This window comes from Microtus ochrogaster, unplaced genomic scaffold (assembly GCF_000317375.1).
Source record: "Microtus ochrogaster isolate Prairie Vole_2 unplaced genomic scaffold, MicOch1.0 UNK44, whole genome shotgun sequence".
Classification (NCBI taxonomy): Eukaryota; Metazoa; Chordata; class Mammalia; order Rodentia; family Cricetidae; genus Microtus; species Microtus ochrogaster.
In genome coordinates this window covers 2,291,304-2,297,768 of record NW_004949142.1, presented here as the reverse complement: position 1 = coordinate 2,297,768, position 6,465 = coordinate 2,291,304, and positions in this window count along the sequence as shown.

Genomic DNA, 6,465 nt, shown 5'->3' with positions numbered 1-6,465 from the left:
TATACACACACTACGTATACACACACTACGTATACACACACTACACATACACACACTACACATACACACACTACACATACACACACTACACATACACACACTACATATACACGCTGCACACACCTACACACTCAGCACATGCACACACTACTACATACTATACATATACACAGAAAACAAATAATAAACCTCGTGAGAGTAGGGTTTTTGGAGACTTTTCTATCACTGGGTCTCGAGTGCCAGCAAAAGGTAGTCCCAGCTATTCGCGAGGCCTGGGTAGGAGCGTGATCAGCAGTCTAGGGTACACAGTAAGACTCTCTCAAAAAAGAAAAGTACTGAATTTTTATTGAATAATGATTGACTGCCGGAAATTATGGGAACCTAGAGCAGTGGTTCTCAACCTTCCTAATGCTGTGACCCTTTAATACAGTTCCTCATGGTGTGCTGGCCCCCAAGCATAAATTTATTTTCATTGCTACTTCATAACTGTGATTTTGCTATGGTTATGAATGGTAATGTAAATGTCTGTGTTTTCTGATGGTCTTTGGCGACCACGTGAAAAGGTCATTCGACCCCAAGGGGGTCAGGACCCACAGGCTGAGGACCTCTGGTCTAGAGACATTCTTATTCCTACACAGCTAATAGGGACAGGAGATTCAGAGGCTAATTTGTAACCATGGTCTCCAGAGGAACTTGCCGATGGCCATACAGTTGGCAATGGGAGTCTAAATTCAAAGGGTCCCTTGAGCGTCTCACTTCACAGGCGGGCTCTGCTCTCCCAGCTCTACCCAGGGAAAGTTCAAGCCAGGGAAAGATTGCCAGCGAGCCTGTTGGTGCCATAGCTGGGAAATTCCATTCCAAGTTCCCATTTCTGCCTCCAACAGGATCAACGTGAGCCCTGGTTGCTCTGGAACAACTCGGTAGCCTTCAGACAGACGCGTTAGTGGGTGAGAGAGGTCAGAAGGAATCCACCCTTGATCCACGTCCTTCCTGGATGTACGCCTTGGGCAAGGTGTGACCTTCAGATTGTGTTTTCCCTTCCGGACAAAGAGAACTGTCTAACTCAACAGGTTTCCCTCATTGCCTTGGCTTCTAGGAAACCTAGTTTGAAGGAAATACCCACAGGCAGCTCCAGCCTCCGATTAGAGCTATTCCCAAGGGCCTTGAGCAGATCAGGGGCAGGTCAAGAAGCAGTTTCTCTCCTTTAATTTAACTGTTAGGCAGCACCTACTGTGTGCAGGGCCTTGTGGAAATGCGGCCAGTTAGTCGCTGTTGTTAATTCCCAAAGCTGGAAGAACCCTGGGTGCAGAAAGGCGCAGTAACTTCCTCAGGTCCAGTGATTCAAATACGGTGTACATTGGCCCACAGGAAGCAGAGGGCTAAAGCTTGGGCTGTGAACCTGGAAAGAAAGTCCTCCAGGAAGTCGCTCTTACTTGGCGGGGCACACAAGGGGACGGGCGCCTGAGACAGGCTGCAGCGGGGTTGCAGAAACCGCTGCGGGCTGCACTGACTGTGGCCCGGAACACCGGCCGGGCGGGGCGCTGCGCTGCGGGGCGGGGCGGGGCGGGAACGGTGTCTGGCCCAGGCTCCTAGTGCTTGAAAGAGTTCCGCTAGACCCTACCTCTTTTGCCCACTTCACAGGGTCTGTGCACAAGAGCTGCCGTAAGGTAGCCCACGGCTTCTAGAACCCGCAGGTCGGGACGCCTACGGGGGCGGAGCGAGGACGAAGTGGGTGAAATGCTGTAACCTCGTCCCCAGCTGGTGAGCATCGCTGCCGGGAAGCCGGTCCCCGTCCTTCCCGTCCGAGGTCCACTGACCCTCCATTCTCCACCTCTCCGCCCTGCCAGCGACTCCCTTCGGCTTCCACCTCAGCGTTAACTTCAGTTCCTCCTCCCAGCCTAGCCTCCTAACTCTGAAGTTGCCCCTGACCTAGCCCTGTCTCAAGTATTCTCCTTCCTCTGGCTTCGCTTTCAGCTAAGCTCCCTTCTGCAACCTTGCAACTTGGTGCCAGTGTTCTTCATCGTTTTCTAGATCCTCAGGACTGTTGGTCTCACCTCTCCTCCCAGGACGCAGTGGGAGTGACACGGGGTGTGGCAGGTGCTGGATTCCCTCAGCCCCTGCTCCCTGGAAATCCTGGCTCCTGTCAGGGGAGGGAGGGCTATCAAAGGGGTCATTCTGGCCTTCCTGTGTGACAGGGTGCTCGCGGTGAAGAGGGGGCTCCTTACTGCCTGCTGAGCTTTTTATTTAAAACCAAAAAACTGGCTAGGGGAACTGAAGGGATGGCTCCGAGAAACACCCCTGATGCCAAGCCTATGACCTGAGTTTCATCACAGATAGCTGGGACCCACATCGTAGAAGGAGGAATCCCTCTCCACGGGTGTTCCTTTGACCTCCTCATGGGAGCATACACACACAGAGTAAAATAATTTTTTTTTTTTTTGTAAAAGGGTTGCTGGAGGTGTAGCTTAGTGCTTATAAACATGTCTGGTACCCTGGGATCCGCGCCCTGGGATCCACCCCCTGCACAGCATAAACTTGGTGCAGTGGCCCACACAGGAGGATCAGAACTTTATCTTCTTTCTTGGCTGTGCAGAGAATTGGAAGCCTACAATAGAAAAGAATTTGTCTTGAAAAACAAATAAACACAAACAGAAAACCTGGTGTGGTAGTGCTCACTTTTCATACCAGCACTCAGTGGGCAGAGGCAGGCAGATCTCTGAGAGTTTGAGGCCAGCCTGGTCTACAAAGCGAGTTCCAGAACAGTCAGGCCTACATAATAAGACCCTGTCTCAAAGCAACAAAACTTAAACTTCCTTGCTGTTGAAAGTTAGTCTTACACACAGAAAGACAATTATCACATGTACTCATAGGTGGCTTTTAAACATAAAGCAAAGAAAGCCAGCCTACAAACCACAATCCCAGAGAACTTAGACAACAATGCGGACACTAAGAGAGACTTACATAGATATAATCTACATGGGAAGTAGAAAGTAGAAAAAGACAAGATCTCCTGAGTAAATTGGGAGCATGGGGATTTGGGGGGAGGATTGAAGGGGGAGGGGAGAGGCAGGGAGAGGAGCAGAGAAAAATGTAGAGCTCAATAAACATCAATAAAAAAAATCAACAAAAAAAGAAAGTTAGTCTTACAAACACACACTGACAGAATATATATATGTATATATATGCGTATATATATGTACATATATATATATATATGAAAAAGAAATCATTTAAACCAAAATAGCAGTTGGTATTGACATCACTGTGATTGGGCCTTGGAAGCTGGCAAAAGGGTATGTATCTGATACATCCCATTTCCTAGTGAAAATCTGTGGAAGGGAAGAGACAGCCGCTGGACATCTGAGGGCAGAGAGAAGGCTTGTGTGACCTGCCTCCTCTATCTTCTCCCTGCCCTTCCTGGGATCCCCTAGGTTCCCTGTCCGTGACTGATCCCACCTCTGTCTGTCCTGATCTCCCCCTCCCAGCCCACAGGGACCCCTTCCTTGCTGAGAAAATTCTCTCCCTGCCTCTGTTGGTGAGGAAAACAGAGTTTCTCCTAGAAAAAGGCCACACCCTGACACAAGGGGCAGCCCCTCCCTTCAGACCAGCTGCAGCCTCTTGGTCTATCTGCTGAGCCAGATGTTTGGGGCCCTCCACCTGACAGCTGATGGCAGTCTGTCACAGGACCCAGGCCTATGGGTGTGTCCCATGCCATGCGTATGTCTAGGGGAATGTGGCTTTGATCCACCTTGGCTTCCCCCTAGTTGTGTGGCCTTAACTGAGTTTCTAGAAGTCTCTGAAGGTTCAAGTTCAGGAGGTTGTGAGGTAGAAGGACAAAGCCTAGGAGGCCCTTGGCACGTAGGAGCTTAGTGGAAGGCAGGAGTGTCGTTTCAGGAGAAAACCTCAGTTGGTACCAGGGTCTCCTGTTGGCCCTGAGGCCAGTGGCCCTGGCTGCCTTCATGACACTCCCAGCACAGGGAGGTGAAGACATCCTCAGGCCTGGTTGGTGGGGCGGGAGCTGGGGGATGGGGGCTCAGCTCCTCCACCCAGGCAGCTCCTCTTTTGTGGAGTGTCTCAAACAGGAGCCTTGAGCTGTGCCCATCTCAATCGGACCACTGGGTCCCAGTTCTCACAGAGGAAACCTCAGAACCTTCTTCCTTCATGAACAAGAGACCAAGCCAACTGGGCTTAGTGACTCAGCTGTCCCTCGAAGGGCGGAAAGAAAAGGAGGCCTCCAGGTCCAAATTCCCCTCCTTTCAAGCTCTTGGTTTGTTTTTGAACAAACCATAGGGCAGCCAATCAGAACTGAGAATTCAGGCTTCTGAATTTCCTGGTTGACTGCAGCTGCTGGTTCCGGACCAGTGGAGCTGGGAAGCCCTAGGTAGGGAGGCGAGCGTTGATGGGCATGGGGGGAAGCGTGGGAGGTTGCGGGGGGAGGGGCGCTCCTCTTTAAGACCCCAGGCTGTCAGAGACCAGACTTGAGGTGTTGTTTCAGGCTGATAACAGCCTGACAGAAGTGGGGGGAAAGCATCCCGTCTGGCCTCAGGTTATGTTCTGGAAATAGGCTTGCCTAGCTCCCACTCTGTGAAGCCGGGGACTCAGCGTCTTTATTCGCCCAGGTGTCAGTCTGCAAGCACTGACTTCACTCCTGCTGGTCTGTGCTAGGAGTGGCAAGAAACGAAGACAAATCCCAAGCTAGGGTCCGGAATCTTGGGGGTTAGGAGAGCAGAAAAAACACACAGAAAGCCCAGAGCCCCTGGGAAACTCCTGGACCCAGAGCCCCGCAACGCTTTGATGATAATCCCCAAGGGTGAACTGGGATTCCCCCTTGTGATTCGGCAGAGAAGTAAACACCCAGCGAAGCACCACAGCGCACGCGCCACTGAGGACGGCCTAAAAGCCGGGTGACTCCAGTGCCTTTGCCAGCGCAGATGGGAGGGCTCAGAGAACAGCTCTGGAGGACTACCAGCACCTGGCATGGACAGACACCTTCACCTTCCTCCTCCTCTGCCCAGCAGAGCCTGGCCTGTGCAGGACCCCCATGGATGCCCACCCACCCAAGGCTCTTCCCTGCTGGAGGTCATGGACCCCCAACAACTATGGCAGCACCCAGAGATGCTCTCCAACCTGTTCCCACCCAGAGGAAATGAAAGTGCCAGGAGTTAGTGCATTCGCTAACCCCAGACAGGAAGAGTCAGGACAGGACTCATTATCTGGTTAATCCCAGAAGTAAGAAAACTATCTCTGGGTGTGATGGCGCACACCTTTAATCCCAGCATTTGGGAGGCAGAGGCAGGTGGATATCTGTGAGTTTCAGGCCAGCCTGATCGTTGTAGTGAATTTCAGGACAGTTAGGGCCACTTAAAGAGAACTTGTTTCCAAAACAAAAAACGAAACAAAAAAAAACCATTTTTTTTAATTCATAAGGTTAATAAACTGGAGATGAGAAATCAAGTTCAAGGATGTCAAATTGAAAGGCTCTCTCAATATTGTATTCCAGGGATACTAGTATAATAAATTCCCCTCCCCCAACCTAGAAAACCCCTCTGTAATTACATCACCTGACCTCCAGGGGGCTTAGGCTGTTTACTGCCCGTCTTTTCCCATCTTCCATAGAGAATGTCCAGTCTATCCCAGGCAAACAAAGGTCTGCCCTCCAATCGACACAGCTCAGCACCTCAGAGAGGAATGGTGAGCTTGCTCACTCGGGTCGCTGGCTCGTCTTCTGATGAAGCCACCGGCTCCACTCCTTTCTCCTCACACCATGAAGGTTATAGATAATCTGTTTACCACCGGGTCCTGCACACATTCTCCAGCTCCCCGTTTTTTGTAGCCTTTGACGCTGGTGGCACTCGCCTCTTGGGAAAATCTGCTCTGCGCTCTCCATGTTTTCCTCTCCATCTTCTTAGCTGTCTCCTCTTCCTCTTATCACCTCCTGTTACAATTTAAAGACGGCGGGAGAGAGAGTCATGCCATGCAACAGAGCTCATGTGGAGGAGTTTTTACTGGGGGAAAGGGAATGGTAAAATGGGGTGGGGGAGGGGGAGACTAGCCCTGGGGACAGGAGTGGCAGGAGAGGTGGGGGGGGGGGGGGGTCCTGCCAAGACCCTAAGGGCTGGCCAGTACAGATGCCTGACTATTAATACGTCCCCCATTATCCTCCCCCAAGTTCATCTTTGCTGAGTTATCTTCTCCCTCCACTCAGCGTGTTCATAACCTGACCTTCTGCGGTGTCCTTTCTCAGATGACTGGTCCACCCAAGTGGCTCAAGCTAGCACCGGCAGGTGTATGACTGCCATCCTCTCTGGCTGATCACTGCCAGCACCCACTGACTTCCATGTACCTGCAGAACCTGGCCAGAACTAGTGCTTGTCACTTCCTGTCAATGTTTACCCCCGCCCCCCTGTTGTTCCTTTGGAAACTACAACTCCCAGACTCCTCCTGGACTTTGGATACCTGTGCGCA